The sequence below is a fragment of the Hemicordylus capensis genome, chromosome 2 (genome assembly GCF_027244095.1).
Source record: "Hemicordylus capensis ecotype Gifberg chromosome 2, rHemCap1.1.pri, whole genome shotgun sequence".
NCBI lineage: Eukaryota > Metazoa > Chordata > Lepidosauria > Squamata > Cordylidae > Hemicordylus > Hemicordylus capensis.
The window spans coordinates 312,943,952-312,963,672 of NC_069658.1; the positions used below are offsets into that span (position 1 = coordinate 312,943,952).

The window sequence follows — 19,721 nt, forward strand, 5'->3', positions numbered from 1 at the left end:
GTTGTTTCCCCACTGTGCCATTAGGTGGCTTTACATTTGTACAAAACTATTACTGAAGTGTGTTAAGACAAGAGTCCCAACGTATCACTTTTTCTAGGACATTTCTGATGCCAAGAGACAAGCTAACATAAAAAGTGTATAAACAGATATCACCAATTTCCCCCCAGGAAATATATTTCCATTTCTAAATAATGGACCACCACAGACTATTGCTTGTGAACACAGTCTGGTTTGTAGAACTGAACCACTGCATCCAGTTAAAATCAAAATTTTGAGAGAGTAACAGACAATTCTAGCAAGGTCATTTTAAAAGAAGGAATAGAAGATGCTTGTGTGGTTAATAATTCTCCTTTCCAATATTAATCCATCTTCAGCCCAACGGGCATTGCTGGAAAGTTACGCCACCATCATCACTCCTGCTGCCAGCTCTTAAAGCTGGTAGTGGAAAGTGCATGGCCTGGTGACCCAGGCCCAGTTCAGATAAATATTGCCCAGCACATGTGATTACATTGTGAACCCACTAAGAGTGCATGTACTCTTACGTCACCAGTGGACATCCTGACATGCTGTCAGTGCATCCTTTAATGATGGGAGAGGGGTATTAATATGAATCACCCATCTACATGTGCTACAAGATCCCAAGGGATTAAAGGACACACTGAGATCATGTTGGGAGTCCACCAGTGATGACAGGGTCATCATGTTCTCATCAGGTCCCCAACATTATCACATGTACTGGTCTATATGTTTCATTTGAACTGGCCAGTGGTGTTTTGCTTTGCTGCCCAACCTAGTTGATGATTAGAGCCTCATAGATATTCCTTCGCAGTCAGATTCAGGATGTGTACATATCCCTGTGTAGGAAATATCCCTGTGAAAACTGACAATAGGTAGATAATGCAATTACTCTTCACTTAATGGTTCCCCATTGCTTTGCCATCTCTCTTAAATTCTGGAATGGAAGGTAAGTAGAGTACAGTCATCCACTAGCCAACTTGTATGTTCCATTCTCTTAGCCCCTTGCCCAGAAGCTTTACCCTATGAAGCTTAGAAACATATATTTCCAAAAAAAGGATATCTGCCGTTAGATGAAGGTTCTGGGCCAAAAGCTAAGAATAGTACTAAAAGATGTGTGCAAGCACCTGAAAGTATTTAGGTGGTCTTTCAACAAGCAAAAAGGTGGGTCTGAGCATGTCCAAATACGCAAAAGCCCCTTGGTAAGGTATGAACAGCATGCTTCTTAACAGCTTTTTCTTGGACAAGCGCTTTGAATGTCTTCTGTGATTGGGATATGGAATTGTGAAAACTTGAAAACTATATGCAGTTGTTTCTAGAGAATGGAACGTGAGAGGGATATTGTAGTCAAGTATCTGGTAGTTCTGATGAAAGGAAATTACTTTTCTTTGTATTGCCTCACTTTCTCGTTGGTCTTATTTTCACACCCTGGTTCAAGGTTTTCTCTCCAACTCTTAAATATGACTGTTAAGTTATCTGATGGTGAGAGCACCCTGCTCATGCTCAGACATTATACTTCTGTGATGGAGCCATGGCATCTAAACTAGTTTCTTCGACGTGGTCACTGTGCTTTACATGATTGGGCTTTGTGCCTGTGCAGGGACTACATCGGAAACTCTCTGGAGCCCTGCCCCCTCCGATGATATGCGCCTGCATCCACTTTCCCTCCCTCAGTCTTTCTTTGTCCGCCAACAGATCGACTTACTCAGGAGCACTCCAAGCTTTTAAAAAAAATGTTCTTTATTATCTTGCCTCCCTTTTCTTTCTCTCTTTACTTACCTTAATTTAGTATCCTTTCCTTCCACGTTTTGTGTTTTTATTTCATTCACACCTCCCATCCCCAGCAACCCCAGTGTTCCAAGACAGTCAGGGAATCACCATTTCTTGGCATATGGCCAGCAAGAAGTGCTCATGATGCAGGGCCAAACTGCCCTCCAAAGACAGACACAACCACTGCCAGCTTTGCCTTGGCGAGGCCTATATTATGGACACATGCCCTCCGTGCTTGAAATTTACCAAACAGTCATGCAAGAACAGTCTCCAGGTTGTGCTCTTGGTTGTGGGAGCAAGTGTTACGATCCTCACAAATGGCTACTGTCCCTATTAGCATACAGTGTTGTTGTTGTTATTTTATTATTTTATTATTTTACATATTTTAATACTGCCCCAAACTTACGTCTGTTTGGCAGAGAAGACTCTGGAGCACTCTCAAACCACATCCTCGGGTTCACCCCTGACACCAATTGTCTTGCTGTTCACCATAGCTTCCACACAGATGCCCAGGACCATCTCATACTTCTCCTCTAGAGCCTTTGGTTCCGGTGGCCTCCACATCGATACCAAACACCTTGGTACTATTGGCTGGGGTACCTGTCAGACCACATTCACCCATATGAACCTGCCAGGGCCATCATCTCAGGCCCTGCTCATAGCCCTACCACTAACAGAGATCCAGTTGGTGTGGACTAGAGACAAGGTCCTTTTGGTTGTGGCCCCTTGAATGCCCTCCCTGAAGAGCTTCGCCATGTTCCTTCTCTCGGTGTTTTTACAAAACAACTAAAAACACATCTTTTAAAAAAGGCTTTTTAATGCTCCATCTTTGGTTATATCCATCTTTGGTTATATCTGGTAGGTTCTTTAGCCACAGCTTTATTAAATGATCAAATTAGCTAACTGAGTGTGGAATACACTCCACCCTCCAAAAGGCTGGGTTCAGACATTTATGTCCTTCCCTGTCCCTTGAATGGGTGACACACCCTGACTCAAGGATAGAAACAGAGCAAACCTGCTTCATCTCCATCATTGCCAACCCAAAAGGGTCAGGGCAACTTCTAGGGCTTCACACACACACACACACACACACACACACACACACACACACACACACACACACAGTTCAGCCTTTAAGGTTTGTGAAGCTCTGAAGCAGGTGTCATGGGGAATCAAAGTCCTCGATCCACCAAGCCTCTAAGGACCAATTGACCGATCCACCTTTCTTAAACTGCCCAAGGGTGCTCATTGATCTCAAACCCTTCTACACCTCCACCCAACCTGCACTGTACCTGCCACAGAGGGAAGTCGGCCTAGCTTGGCCTTCCTCCCCTGCAACCATCCAAGGTTTCAACAAGCCCACGGCACAGATTAGCCAAGTACAAATTGCACCCCTCTGTAGATAAATGAACTCCATCAGCCCAAAATATGCATGGTATTGCATCAGAGGTGTGCCATTGGCATGAACAAATAAGCACACTTCAGTGGGCGGCTGTAATGCCACATAGCGCCGCAAAGCCTGAACCGGGCATAAGTTGTAATTTCCTGCTGTAGTGAGCATGATCTTCTGACCTTTACCTTTCTGATCGGTATTTGACCTATGTGGGAGCAACTGCACCCCTAAACCCATGAAGGAAAGGTCAGCAGATTGCAAGCATCCTTCCCTAGGGCACAGGCCACTACGGGGGAGGACTGCAGCTGGCCTGAAGGCCCCCCAAAATTATGCTGTCACCGCTGCATGAATGAGCCCTGCCTCCTATGAAGAGTTACAAAGGGATTGCAACTGCAGGAAGATATCCTCCAAAAGCTCAGTGGTAATGGGCCACCTCTGATCCTGGGCCCTCGGCATCTCCCGAGCCTACTCCTCCAGCATGCACCAGACTGCCATATCTTTTTTTATCCTGCAAACCCCGAGCCTGAGATTCAAAGGACAGAGTGACCAAGTAGTCTGCTAAGATGGAAACCACCTGTCCAGAGGATTGCAGGTGTACTAAGTGGTGTATTAAGTACTGCATGAGATGGTCAGGGGGAATAGGCCAGGTGACAAGGAGGCCTTCTTGCTGACTAAATGTATGGAAAGAGGCTACCTTACTGCCCTAGTACTGGGAGCCAGACACACATCAGTAGCTCAACGGACTTCTATCCGCCAAGCTTCCACAGAGTCTCTGGCATCATTTCCAGTTCCACATTGGCTTCTGGAGCTAATTCCCTGAACCTCACCACCTGAAAATGAGATAGGGCATCAGGTGTGTCATTCTGTAGCCCCAGCACATGTTGCATTACAAAAAGGATGTTAAAGTGCAGGGACTGAAGGACAAAGGATCTGATCAGATGAGATTCTGCCTTGTGATGTTACATGGGACACCTTTACATGGGTCGAAGATATGGACACAATTCTTTTGTGTATAGGTGCGGCAAAATGTTGCTTGGACCCTTGTCCCTCCTGGCTGGTTAGAATAGCTGGTGGGAATGTTAATTCTTAGCTATGGGAGTTGGTTAACTCCTCGCTAGTTAGTTACTTTAGTTTTTAATTTAGAATGTCATTTTTAATGTTGTCTTGTTTTGCATGTTGATGTGCACCGCCTGGAGTCTTTGGAGTGGGTGGTATATTAAATGTTTCAAATAAATAAATAAATAAATAAATAAATAAATAAATAAATAAATAAATGGGGACCCCATAACCCTAGGTGAACAGGAGGTTTGAGAGTTCACAACCTGCGCTACTTCCTGACTGCCACACCAAAAGCAGGTGGTGGAGTCCCAAAACTCACCTGCCCACAGGTGCACAGCCTGTGGTTGGTTGGGTTGGCAATTCCTGAATCCTGAATTCCAGCCCTTTGCCTGGTTACAGGGAGAGCTGGTTCCCTGATATTGAATTTCCAGCATACCAGTTGGGGTTGAACTCACTGCTGGCCTGAACCCGAGGCATTGGAGGAACCCAATGCCCTAGACAGCAAGTGACCACTGTTGGCCCTGTCACTGTCTACCAGGTGCAAAGGGGACATGATGGGAAGCCACAGCTTGTTTGGGGGCATCCCATGGGAGGCACAGTGCAAGGTCTCCCACATTCTAAAATCTTCATGATACCTGGCCCATGAGGTGCCCGCAAAATCCATAATGGCCTGATGAAGGATGTCCATACATTTAACCAAAGCTGTGCCCCTAGCCAGCTGTGCTCTGAGAACCACCCCGATATAAATACTGAAGCCAGAGAGCCAATTGTTCCAGGTCCGTTTCATTGGTTTATGCTTGGTAACCTCCTGCTCCTTACTGGCATCGCTCTGCTTCTGCTTCTCCTCGGGCTCATGAAATAGCAAACTGAATATGTCTACATATTCACCCTTAAAAATCTTCTCCTTTGTCGCGAGCAATACATGAGCCCTGAGTGGAAGACCCAAGGCCCCATAAGGTGAATAGTGCGGGGATGGAACCACCCTCATGGGATAGCCACCCACAGTTCCTATTGGTGTTGGTGTGGTGCCCTGTGATGCAACTCCCTGCCAAACCTGCTCCAGAGCCCCTTGTGCTGCCATAGGTCCCCCAGGCATGCCCGGGAAGCCCCCGGAAGCCCAGGGTTGCATTGGTGTAGCCCAAAAGTGGTTACGGCCCCAAGCACCAAAAGGTGGCATAGTCCATGGGTATATGGGCCACGGCCCAGCCCCATCTTCCACAGGATACCCGTCTGCCTCACCTGCTAAACAGGAGGCTCCACTGGGGATGGGTCTGGCCATGCCATCATGGCAAGTGCTGAGACAGGAGGCTTGCTGGTGGCTGTTGGTTGCTGTCAGCTGGCTCTGCCAGAACCAGTGCAGGCTCTTCTTTGTCCTTTTCCAAGGAGGCCAGCCAGTCAGACAGGGCTTTCAATAACTCTGCATGTGCTACCCCCGTTATTTGCTTCCTGCCTTTGGCAGGCAGCCCCGAGGAGCATGCATCCTTCTGTTGTAGGGCATCCTTGCCTGCTCAAGCACTTCCATCCTGTAAATTAGCATGCATATCTACACCATATCCTCCTCATCCTCTGCTGAGGATGACTGAGGGCACAGCCATCTGGGGTTTCTAACAGGTCAACCCCCCTTTTTACCCAAAGCTTTCTTAGGAGGCATGGCAGGAGCCTTAGATTCAATTCTAAGGAGATAGCTATTAATACCACACTTCCCACAGAGCCAAACATAATCAAACTAGCCCTACAGAACTGTTCCATGGGCTCACCCCACCCAAAGAGCCCCAGAATGGCCCAAGACTCCCCCCCAATACTGGTCCCCAAGAGGCACCACAATTAATGCCAAAGAAATGGGCCATAGGCCACTAGGTTCCTGGCAGTGCCCTTTCCTTCTCTCCCGGTTCCCAGCCCCTAGCGAGCCCTCCCTCCAAAATTCCTTCCCAATCCTGGGGCAGGAGCCCCAAATAATCTGCCTGCTACGGCAAGGGCCACTGGGATCTTGGCCACCCCGGCCCTTTATTCCCACCCCCAACAGGCCCAAACATGCCCCACCCTTTCCCCAGGGCCGTGGCTCCAATGCCAAACCATCACAATGAGAGCTTCTGAGAGCTTCTGAGAGCTTCCAGGCCACACCTGCTCCTCCCGAACAGGCTCCCTCAACACTCTCCACTAATACCAGCTGCTCCTCTTAGGCCCTATAGGCCACATGGCTGTGAAGGAGAGCTCCCTTCCTGAAGCCAGACTGGAACAAACTGAAGAGGGGAGGCGAGGGAACAGCCTCAACAGCCTGCAAGCCCCACCTCCCCTCTAGCCCTGCCCAATCAGGACACTCCCTGTGGCTGTCTTCTGAGGAGATGGGACAAAGACCCATCCTCCAGCACAAGGCTGTAGGATAGGGCATTACAGTGCCAAAATGAGGTGGTGTCAAACATTTTCATCCCCTGAAGGAAGTGGTCTCCTTATAGTGATTTTTACACCACTTTTCAAAAGGGAGAAAAACAGTCACTAGAGGACATATGATGAGAGAAAATAAAACCCATCCCATTGTAAACAACTTGGCCAATGCTACCTCAACCCAATCCAATCTTACTAGTTTGGGGCAAGACATACATTTAGATGTGTGTGTAAATGTACATTTCAATGCAGGTATTCAGTGTAGATGCATATGATCTGCAGCCAAATGTTAATCCCCATCCACATTTAGGCCAAATTAGACTTCTTGTATGAAAAATAAAACAAGACCTGGATTACAGCAAAAGTCTTGTCATGGAGAGGTGCTAGCCAATGGAATTAGCGGCTTGGCATGGCAAGGTTGGGAGCATCAATCCAGCTTCCCAGGTAAATGGGCTGTATTCCCTACAAGAAGCATTTTGGTGAAACAATAGCTGTAAACTGTAGAGAGTAAACTGTAGAGAGTAGAAAGCTGTAAAGGGTAGAGGAGTCTTTGTGATTTATCTGCATCCTTAAAATTGCAACTTTTGCAGAAAATCAAACCTAATGGAAATGTAATGTAGCAGTAGTGGTACTCTGAACTGAAAGGAATTTGGGCTGGATTTAATTATATTGTACTAGTTTGTTATACATGTTATAAGACCAAGCAGGGCACAGGGGGAGCAAATGCTGGTCAGGGGCACAAAATCTGGTATCAATTAGCCCTCAACTGCAGGCACTTTCAGTATGTCTACTATATGGCATTTTACAAAATACGGGTACTTACTGCATGCAACACTATTTCTCTACTCTTAATTTTCAGTCTTAACACAACCCCCTTGAAGATAATCCTTAAATAGTAACTTGCTCTTATATACATAATTACCAGCTACGAACATGAGGATTGCTGTGTGTGTATTGTATTATATTATGTTATATTAATCTGGAGAAACAAACACAATTTGAATTTAAAATCAAGACAATCATTTTATAAGAGTCCATTTGAAAACAAAATGTTGTTTGATATGTTGCATAACATCAAACAAATTAGCAATTTAAGTTGGAGATGAAGTATTGAATACTTCAAATTATATTGGAGAATTCACTTGCAACATACAGTGCATTGTAACAGAATTCATGGGAGTGATTTGTCGAGTACAATAAATAATCTCCTGGGCTTCCCAAATAATGGCTGCTGGATAATAGCAGGAGAGACAGATACACTTGGACCATCTTAGAACAGGGTGGGTGCCTGTACTGTCACTGTCCATAAACAAAAAATAAAAGGCTGTCATGTGTTGACCTATGAAACATGATATATTGCTGTTTTTTTGTCCATGAGATGGACTTGCATGAAATAGATATAACTATAACTGTCGTCTTTGGCAGATTTATGTTGTTTTTTCAAGAGTATGATACAGGACAAATAATTTCCCTAGTACTAATCTTAATGTAAAGTGGCACATCATCTTCATCCAGGTGAAAGAGATGGAATAGCAAGAAACTGAAACAAAATGGAAGCAGGGAAATGTTCACATTGGTGATAGCCATTAATTTCCATTTTTACCTTGAAGATGCCATCCTCCCTGAGACATCTTTCTGCTGTCTTTTGAAGTGAGACAGCTTCCTTGTTAATATCATATCGTTAATTATTAATTATGTGTGTTGGGAGGCCTATTCTTACAGTAAATTGCAGGAGCAGATAATTGACATGAATTGATATTTTGCAGGATATGCACATGTTCAGCAAATCATGAAATTTCACAATATCCAGAGTCTGACACAGTAATATAATGAAATACAGTTAATTCAACCTGCTTCAGTATCTGTGGATATACTTGAAATCAGGTTCTGTTGACTGCAAGGTGGAAAAAATATTGTTTATACACGTTCCAATGCGTATTTTTATTTAGACTGAGTTTACACAATCACTAGGATCCTAATTAAAAAGTTAATCAGGATTAATGAGCCCTGTGGAGCTGATTTGTGAGAACTCAGAATTTCAGGGCAATCCTTATCAATTAGCTAGCTAATTGCTGATTCAGTCCTGTTATCTATCCTGTTTAAATACCAGAGCAGTTTGACCAGGATTGCCCTGAAATTCTGAGTTCTCTAAATATACTCCATAGGGCTCACTAATCCTAACTAGGTGTGATATGGTGCAGGTCAAGCTAAGGTCACCGAAGCCGAGGGTAAGGACACAGAGATTAGTCCATCCAGAATGGGCAAGGTCAGTCAAACAAGTGGAGGGTCAGAAGTCAGTCCATGAGGAACAGGCATGGTCAAGGTCAAACAAGAAGGGCGTCAGAAGCCAGAAATCCAAGAAGAGCAAGGAACAGGCACAAAGCAGAACATGTCCACAACAAAGTTGCTTCAGCAAACAGCAGAACCAAACTGAAGCATTAAGTACAGAACCAGCAATGCAGCCCTGCCAAAGACTGGAATGTCCCAGATCTTAAAGGGACTGTGCCTGCTTCTCAAGCTCTCTTCTCAAGCTCTTCTCAAGCTGGAAGGGATGGTGGTGCCTCTGCTTCATCCTCAGACTCAGAGGACAAGGGTAAATGTGTGTTGAGGTACAGGTGTTTCTGATAGAGGAGGCGAGGGCCCATCGAACCCCACCTAATCCTCTGTCTCATCCATGTCAGGGTTCATGATCATTTTCATCCTGAGACTCCTCAGTGTCAGACTCAGGGTTCATGACACTCCAATCCTTGTGACTGTGTGAACACCGCCTTATAAAAAGTTTCATTTGCCACCCTCTTGCCTTCAGAAGGACCAGGGTATAATCATGTGTACATAAGTTGATCAGAGGACAGGATGCAAAGCTCTAAAATATAAGAGGGTTGCAACATAAACTGCTGCTGGTGTGTTTTAAATTCATTGATAATGGAAATGCCATGAAAGAATGCTTTGTAGATACCTTGATATCTAGTTGTGATTTCCTTGGGCTTTGTATATGAAGTTCCGTATATCTTGGTATATGCAGCAGCTGAAACACAGATTCTTATCTTGCCTTCCAACTTATTTTCTCTGTTTTATTGTCCACAGTGCTCAACAGTTTTTGCACTCATAGTCTATGAAAGGACTTAAACAGATGAACTGCTCACACTTCACAATCAGAATTCATTCATTATTTTAAAATGGTAACCATGATGGGTTTCCCCCCAGAAAGCAATATAGTAATGAATAGTATGACAAACTTTATAGTAAATAGCTCAAAGTCACTATTCTTGGAGCAACAATTGTTTTTAAAAAAGTTAACTAGATCCCATTTTGCATTTTCTTAAGTAAAGTAAAGAGATTTTTCCTGGACTGCTTAATCTTCATTATTGTTCAAGAGGATTTTACTAGCATGTAGGCCGGAGTTGGCCAAATTCAAGCTTATGCTGTGTTTATTTTATAGAGTATTCTTTCACCAGTAGTGTGTATTATTGAAGCCTTGCTTCTGCATCACTGATTGCCAAGGCAACCTTTCTTTAAGAGGAGGTTCCTATGCTTTTTCTCCTTTTTCATCATAGCTTCTTAATGGCCTCTTAGAGAACTCTGTTCTCATTTGCTGCTAGCCACTGAATACCATAAATGAATATACAACAGCTGAACGCGGCTCACTGAGCATCACAATGCGGAAGCTGCACCACATCGAAAAGTTACTATGCTGTTTAAGCCTGTGAATTTGAAGACAAAGAAAGTAGCAGGGAAATGCCCTTTCAAAGAACCAGCTTTATATTCAGGCTGAGCGTGAGATGAAACTTAATGCATTTTACTTGTTTTCCAAGGGAAAAAAGATGGAGACCATATATGTTGTGATTGTTGCGCCTTTCATTCGTGAAAGTTCCCATTAGTTTTTTTCCTTCTCAACACAGTACAGTACAATAAATATTAGAGGTTGTCAGTGTCTGGATGAATAGCTTTTTAATCACTAAGAAGTTAAGAACCTATTTTTAAAATACAGAACACTTTTTTCTTCTTGCTGACAGAGCAGAAAGAGATCTGAAAAAACTGGAACTTTCTGTCATTTCATAGTCAAATGTTTTGATAGTGCCCTAGTTTTTCTCGTGATTACATTCCCCCATTTTGTTGTTCCTGAGGAAGGATTTTAATCAAGCTTCTCACGTTTGTTTCTTGGAGATGGAGGGAAATTTTTCTTGCTTGCTTATCTATACAGCTAAGCAAGAAAGAAAACATGATGTAAATGAGAAGACACTTAGTAATACTTTGTGAATAATGTTTAGATATAGCTAATAATTGCCCATGTGTGTGCCTTTTACATAAGTGAGGCAGCAATTTGCTTAAAGAATTTGGCAAACATGGTTTTATTTTATTATTTTAAGAAATTTCTTTATTAGTGCTCTGAAATATAAAGATAATCTACAGGTTTGTTTGTTTGTTTATGAAGTCAAAGCTCTTATAATGATTGAAAATTGGGGCATGGCATATTTAAACGTGACTGGAATGCTTGAGAGGAAGGAGCACAGTTGCACTCTAGTAATTTTAATGCTTTTAAGGTGGCAACTACAATATCAAAAGATCCAGATTTGATCCAATATATTATGTAATACATTAAATGTAACTGGTCCTCCTTTTGGATTTTTGAAACACACACATCACACACAGCTCTGCTAGTTTATTTTTAGTTGTTGCCAACTGTCAAGGATGCTGTTGTAGATATCTGCCCTGATCATGGTTGGACTAGAAGTTCTCCAATGGTACCTTCCAAATCTAAACTTCTGTGATTCAGCTAAATGGCCATTTTCCTTACCTGCTTGCTTGAGCAACTGAGTCTGAGCAATTACACAGGAATAAACTGGTGGTTTCCAGTGTCTTGGATGGAACATAAATTGCCCCCTCAATAACAACCTCTCACCACATAAATAACTAGAAAGATAATCTATTCTATATCATTTGTCAACTAATTTTCCTAGTCAAATTAAAGATTTACACTGTCAAAAGTCCTCATTTATGCCGAAGAGTTGGTGATTCTGGAGCAGATAATTCAGCAGCTATTTCAGGTCATAATTACTTGATATTATCTCCCTGTTTTGGGCACTGGGAGGCATGATTTGTGAGGAAGATGTTTTCTATATCTTAATGTAAAAATACCAGATTGCACTGGTTGTTTACAAGGACATAAAGATATAAGACAATAGTTCACTCGCAACCTAAACTGTATTAGGAATATGGTTTTGATCCTCTTTCCTCAGACATGTATATAGCTTGTTCTTTCTTATACTTCCAGGTGATGGTTTATTTTTATCATGAACACTGCTGGTTATGGAGGATTTTTTAAAGCAATCCATATGATCTCACATGTATCACATGTGTGATTAGGATTATCCTCATTAATCCTATTTCTCTTCACTGCTCAGATATTCTGAATTAGAAGTGCAAACAACTTACACAATGAGCAAAGGTGTATAACAGGGATGCTCACTTTTGACCCTCCAGCTGTTTTTGGACTACAGCTCCCTCTGTCCCCAGCCACACTGGCAAATAGTCAGGGATTATGAGAGTTGTAGGCCAACATCTGCAGGAGGGCTGAAGTTGAACAGCCCTGGTGGAGACATACCACAGTATAGGAAGGGTCTTAGGAGGAATGTTCTCTGTAGGTGAGTTGGCTTCAGACACACACCCTGTCTGCACCTGAGTGCACTTTTGCTTCTTTCCCAGTAGTCCTTTCCCATTTTGTTTCAAACTTGTATCACTCTTGCAATATCCCCCCTTTTATTTTATTTTTAGAAACAAAGCCTTCTCCCATTCGTGTTTACTCAGATATAAACCTCCGTATTTTATTCCGGGAATGGGGGATAGGGGAATTATGGGGGTTTTAGGGCAGAATATCAATTCAGATCACTAATCAGATTTTTAATATTGTCCTGTCCCAACTGTTCTGATTGTGGCAATTCAGAATTTTGAGCTTTGATATTTTGGCCTGCATGCTACATAGCAGTAGGTTGGTGAAAAAAGGGCTGTACATTTTCAGGGAGCCTTCAGTCATCCTCAGGAATATGTTTCTGAAAGCAGAAAGCTATTTGCAGTGAGGGGGAGAAGCGAGCATCACTTAGCTTCTGCACTTGCTCAACTGCACAAAAAATCTTTGCTTCAAGGATGTTAAAGACTACCTGCAAATACACAGCTCTTCTTCCACCCCCACTGCAGTGCAGCACATGGACCAGTGCCATTTGAATGTGTATGCATAGAAGTATGCATGTGTCTCCTTGAAATTTGTGTGGAATAATGTTTCATAGGTGTCTACCATGTGGGCAGTGTTCATCTCATTCTGACCAGAAACAAACCAGTTATGGGGTTGAGAATCCCCACCACCATATTATCAGGCTTTACAATTGTGTGTGTGTGTGCGCACGCACACACACACACACACACACATATGTAACAGGCTGAAATTTTAGGTGGTCATATTCCCTTCCAATGTACTAATATGTTTGTAATATTTATACAATTCTGATACCAATAATAATAATAATGTCAGTCATTTTTCATATCAAAGTGGTGGATACTGATAAAACTTTAAAGTGTGCCCACATGGAAACCATTAAAATTATTTCTTCTGAGGCAGCATGGCCTCAGAAAGGTGTGCTGTGTATAACAGTACACCTTTGTGTACTTCCACCCCCACCTCGTTGTGGTATCTGTCGGTTACACATGGGCTCTGCGCCTGCGCAGGGACAGCCTTTGGAATCTCTCTTCTCTGATTTTTGGCAGTAGCCCTGCCCCTTCCAGCCTCATTCTTGTTCCCCTTCCGGTCAGTTCTTTGTTGTCCGCTGAGGGATAAACAGCTTGTTGGTTTTTCTCTTGCTCTCTACAGTATAAAGAGGGCAAATTTGTTTAATTTTCTCTGTCCTCTTCTTTATAAGTTGTACTTTTATTCCTCCCTTTACTGTGAGTTTTTCTTCTGCCTTTCGCTGTTTGTGTTTTGCTTTGTTTTCAGTCCCGCCACCCCCATTCTTCATCCACCCCACTTCCCACACTTTCTGGCTGTGGGAAGCTCGTCAACTAATTTTTTGGTGGGGTCGGGAACTCTGCTCAGCCCATGCATGCTCAAAAATATTTTTCTGCCTTCTGAAATGTTCTGCCTTTCCTGCAGTCCCTTCAAGGGCAGCTTGACACACACACACCCTGCCACCGCCTCCACTGTAGCCATTCTCTTTGTGGCAGGGTAGAAAGCTCCCATTCCACCACCTCAATTTTTTTGTACAACTTTTTTTCCTTTGGAGGGTTTTTTTTTCATTTCCATCAGCCTCCCTCCTCACCAGCATTTAGGGTTTTACTACCCGATGTTCAATCAACCCCTAATTTTTCTCTTGGGGGGGGGGTTAAGTCCCTACTGCTATTTAAAAAAGAAAAGGGGAACACTTTTTACTGTACTAATTTTTTCAGAGGAGATATTCCTGCAGGAGTCACATTATTCCTCCCTGCCCCCCTCCCTTAATTGACGGGAAAGTTATCTTCAAGTGCTGTTTGCGCTGCCAGGTGAAGATCCCATTTTTGGATGGGCATTCATGTTGTTTAGTCTGTGTAGGTGAATTGCACAAGGTGGAATCATTGCACATTGCTTCAGTTCACCAAACAAGCCCGTAAAAACTGAACAAGTCATTTGCACTCCCTCTTGTGGGAGACACCCCTTGCCCCTCCGAAAAGCATGGCATCGGTACCGAGTACCTCTCAGGACACCTGCTGAATTGTTTCAGATCCTTCCACTTCTGGAGATACAAGGCTTAGAATGGAGACTTCTGGTGCTTCAGTGCCATCCATGGTAGTGAGCCTTTCAGTACCAATGGATCTGTCTTCTGTACCCACCACTTCTGCAGCTTCAGGCCAGGAGACTACCTGCAAGATCTCCCCTGTAAAGCTTAAGCTTTCTAAAATGCACAGTTTGGAACTGTCTACAAAGAAGAAGCCCCTGGCACCCGAGGCACCCTCACAGCCTCTGCCTAAGTGCCCAGTTCCAAAGGCACAGAATTTGCCTAAAATACCTACGAAACAGAAGCAATCATCGGAGAACACTCCATCAGATCCAGTGGCTCCAGATCAGGTTCCCATTGAGCCTGCACCCTTGGTTTCTGAACCTGTACTGGATGATTCTCCCCGGTCAGAATCTTGGTGATCTCCCCGTGATACATCGGATTATGAACCGGACCCATATAACCCTGAACCATATGAGCCTGATCGTTATGAGCCAGAACCTTATTATCCATGGTATCTACCTTATAGGGAAGATTACTGGGACCCTTATGATGACTGCCACTGCAGTTCTTAGGACTGGGACTATGATACCTATTCCAGATACCATCACTCTCCATCTGTGAGGTCCACGGTCTCATCAGTGGTCCTTCGCAGGCACACTTGGCTGCTGTCCTCAGGGCTGACTCCTGAGGTGAGAGCTAGGATAGAAAGCCTACCATTTGATGGGGAGGCTCTCTTTGGTACAAACACCGACAATACCATTGAAAACGTTAAGAAACGTAGGCCATAAGGGGAGGAAGCCATAAACAGTATCGCTGGTATCGACCATCGACCTCTAGGACCTCATCCTTTTTGCAGCAGTCAGACTTGTTGTCCTTTCATAGCCAACATCAGGGTTTGTACAGAAAGCCAGAACAGCAGTTCCAGACCCAGAAACAGGGATCCACTAGGCTCAAGTCTGGATCCAACACTAAGCAAGCCTGACTTCCACCATCCTTGAATAGGCACCCATCTGCGCTTTTTTCTACCTTGGTGGGAGACAATCACCTCCAACCAGTGCGTGTTAACCATAATTCAGGTGGGCTATGCCGTAGAATTCCAGGACGTACCATCTCTACTGTCCCATGTTCCACCGATCTGGCCCACCCCCCACCTCCACTGATCAAAGAGGTGAGAGCCCTTCTGGCAAGGGATCCGTAGAACCAGTAACATCTGCTTCCATACTTGGGATCTGCTTCCCTTTCTTCACAGTCCCCAAACACGATGTCGGGATGTGTCCTATTTTGGATCTCACGGGCCTCAACACCCATCTCCACCACAAGACGTTTAGGATGCTTATTGTGAAAGACATACTTGCCCTCCAACTCAACACATAGTTCATCTCTATCAACCTCAAAGATGCATATTACCATGTGACAATTCAGCCACAACATATAAAATTTCTTCATTTTCAAGTGGGTGCAGACAGTTTCTAATTCAAGGCCCTTCCTTTTGGACTCACTTCCACCCCCAGAATCTTTTCAAAATGTATGGCAGCAGTGGTGGAGCACCTTCAAGAACATGGTGTCTAAGTCCTGCTGTACTTATACAATTGGTTGCTGACAGCAGATTCCAGGAGGCTTCTGTTAGACAACCTCCATATAACCTTATGTTTGCTGTTGGACCCAGGCCTCCAGATAAACTACTATCTGCTTCATAGGCATCACTCTAGACTCTATCAAGGGATTGGCTTCTCTGCCTCCAGATCAAATGTCCTACATCACTTTTCTGGTGAAACACATGTCCTTTATCTGTTGCCACCCAGCGAAAAGAGTTTAATGTATGCTTGGACCCATGGCATCGGCGACATTGGTATTGCTGAATGCCCATTTGCACATACACATTTTGCAGTGCTGATTCCTGGACAATTTCAGACCAATGCACGATTGCCAGTCAAAGAGGTTCTGTATTCCTCCTTCAGTTTGCTGCAACCTTCTTTGGTGGACCTCCCCAAGGACCCTGAGCATGGGCACTCTCTTCTGGAGATCAGGTGGGAAGCCCACTGCATTTCAGCAACACTTCACAGTCTTTGGAGCCCAGAGGAAGCCCGTCACCACTTATACTACCTGGAGTTGCTGGCAGTCTTCAAGGCCCTAAAAGGTTTCCTGCCTATTTTGAGGGGCCGTTCCATACAAATACAGATGAACAATACCACAATGTAGTCCTATATCAACAGGCAGGGTGGGACAGGTTCGAGGACTTTCCTGCACCACACTTTGTGGCTTTGGGAATGGGTACTCTTGCATGACATGCAAATTTCAGCAATCCACATTCAGGAGGAAGAGACTATTCGCACAGATTCACGCAGTCATGCCCCGTTGGACTCCCATGTGTGAGGACTGGGTCCGGATTGTCTCGCCCACATTCTCACATTTGGGGATTTCTGGATATAGACATCTTTGCTTCCCAAGCCAACCACCAGTTTCCTCACTTTTGCACAAGAGTGGGTAAAAGGGGGAAGTGTTTAGGGGATGTCTTCTCTCTGGACTGGAGCAAGGGTTACTTGTATATGTTCCCTCCCATTTCGTTACTTGCCAGGGTAATCCAGCGTATTCGGAACCAATGAGCCAAGGTACTTCTGTTTGCACCTTGGTGGCCCAGGAGACCGTGGTTTCCACATCAGAAGCTCCTAGCCACTGGGGGGTGTATGTACTTAACTCGCTTATCCAATCTTCTAACATTTCAAAACTGCCTCATTCTGCATCCTGATGCATTGCACCTTCATCTCACGGTGTGTTTGATTCTTCCATCACAGACCTGGGCCTCATAGAAGTCCTGAGAGCTTCCGGAAAACCTTCAATGATAAAATCTTATAGTCACAAATAGGCTCATTTTTCTATACTGATGTGATCCTTGGGAGTGGGCCCAAAGGATCTACCTATTTCTGTATTGCTGACTTACCTGTTGGGCCTTAAATCGTCAGGACTCTTGTTGTCTTCAGTCAACGTACATCTGGTGGTTGTGACTTACTATTTAAATGACCCGGTTCACCCCTCTCTGTCATGGGCATGCTATCGGATGCTATCAGACTCCGAGGATGAGGAGGAGACAGGCAGTGTGACAGCGGAGGAGGGAGTGCAGCAAACTCAAAGGTAAGAAGTTGCAGAGGCAAGCGGGACCGACTCACAGGACGTTGAAAAAGAAACAGAGCCTAGTACGACAGCTCCTGTGGAGGAGGTGCAGCCAATCTCAGCTGTAAAGAGGCGTCAGTTGAAGAGACAGGAGGAGATAAGGAGACACATGCACAGAACAAGGAGACACATGCACAGAACAGCTCGACTAACAAGGAGAGCTGCTGAGTCAGGGACCCATGATTGAAAGCGCATGGCTTCAGCCTATTTGAGATGGCTTTGCCCCAGCCGCATTGCTGGTAGCAACATCGTGCTTTGGTGAGCTGGTGTCATGGCCCAGACCTCTGAGACAGAAGAGTCAGAGGAGGAGTGGGAGGATTTGGTTGGGAGAGCAGTCTCAGAAGCACAGCAGGAGGATTTGGCTGTGAGAAGAGACTCTGAAGCTGAGGTGGAACGGCAGCAGACAGGGGAATCTGAACAGCTGGCAGAGAAGTGTGCTGAGGAGACTGATCAGGTTGAAGCTGGAATTTCACCTGTGCTAAGAAGACGTCTCAAGAGAAAGGCTCAGTGGGAGACATGCAGGTGTAAGATCTCGTGGGAGAGGGAATAGAAATGCTGAGTCAGGACAGCCTGATTGGCTGCCAGTTATCTCGAGCCTTATATCAAGCAAACGCTGTTCCTGAGACGGTACTGTCAGCAACGTTGCCTACCGCAGACAGTGTCCCTCATGCTTATAATTATTCAACCTTTCTTGTTTCAGCCTGTCCTTGTTCTGTTCCTTCCTTGCTCCTTTATTTCAGTTATTGCTCAGATATCGTCGGGGGGGGGGGACCTAGTTTAGGGGACTTAATTTTGTTTCTGCTACTTTATCTTTGAGAGTCATCCTTCGCTTTCATCTGTGCACCTAAGCTGCTACTTTCCTATCTACAGAATTTCTATCTTGGTTCACAGAAGTGGAACTGGAGGGACCATAAATCCTGTTGGGTCACCTGTGCCAACATATGTACAACAGCTACCCAGCTGTGTTCCTGCTTGTTTTTGACTGTGCTTTGACTCCGGACCATTTGGACTCTTTTGTGGAATCCGACTTGGACTTGGTTTGACCAACTGGCTATTGTAACGACTCAGACTCGCTTTGGTTTGGAAATTGTTTACTGCTTGGATCTGACATTCTCCTTTTGACCCTTTTGCCTACTTCACGCTCCATCTGCTGATATATAGATCTAGATTAGCCTGACAGGTTTACAACATCTCCCTACTGTCAAGCGTTTCCTTCACGGACTGACCCTTAAGTATCCAGATACCCTGCGTATGGCCCCCTCCTGGGACCTTACCTTGGTGCTGATGCAACTGATGGGGGGGCGCGTTTGAACCTTTGGCCTCTTGTGACTTGAGACTCCTGATGTGGAAGACTGTGTTTTTGGTGACCATCATGTCTGCCCACAGGGTGAGTGAACTACGTGCCCTGTGGGTGGACCCACCTTACCTGGTTTTTCACAAAGACAAAGTTCAGCTTCATCTGGAAATTACATTTCTGCCTAAAATAGTATCTACTTTTCATTGTGCCCAAGATATCTCCTTCCAGAACCCTTCTTCAGAATCAGAGTGTAAGCTCGTTCTTTGGATGTTCGACAGGTACTTGCCTTCTATGTCCAGCAGACCAAAGACATTTGTAAATGACCTCACCTGTTTGTGTCTTATGCTGACTGTTCGCTGGGCTCTCAGCAATCTGTTCAAAGCCTGTCCAGATGGATAGTGGAGGCCATATGCCTGGCATATTACCTAGCAAAGAAACCCTTGTCAGACCCAATTCATGCCACTTCAGCATGCACTATGGCAATGTCAGTGGCTTTTGATGCTAACCTTTATCGGGATGCCATTTGTCGGGCTGCCACATTTGTGCCTCATTATGCGCATGATGTGCGTTCCAGACAGGATGTGATTTTTGGAAGGACGGTGCTCTGCTATATTTTCCAGTGACTGCCTACCCGCCTCATTTCAAGTAAGCTTGTGATGTGCCCATGTGTGACGGACAGAGAACACGACAAAGAACAACAGGTTGCTTACCTGTAACTGAGGTTCTTCTACTGGTCATCTGTCCGTTCACCCATCCACCCGTCCTTCCCCACTGCAGTCTCTGTTTTTCTTTTTACTCCATAGATCAGTGGACTCCAGAACTGACTGGAAGGGGAGCGAGAACGAGGCTGGAAGGAGTGGAGCTACCACCAAAAATCAGAGAACTGGAGAGATTCCGA

General features: G+C 44.6%; 1 protein-coding gene across 12 annotated transcripts in view; it reads left to right on the forward strand.

Annotated features, from left to right (window-relative positions):
* Window positions 1-19,721, forward strand: part of IQSEC1 (IQ motif and Sec7 domain ArfGEF 1) — a 595,321-nt gene that overhangs the window by 292,869 nt on the left and 282,731 nt on the right. The window lies entirely within an intron of this gene.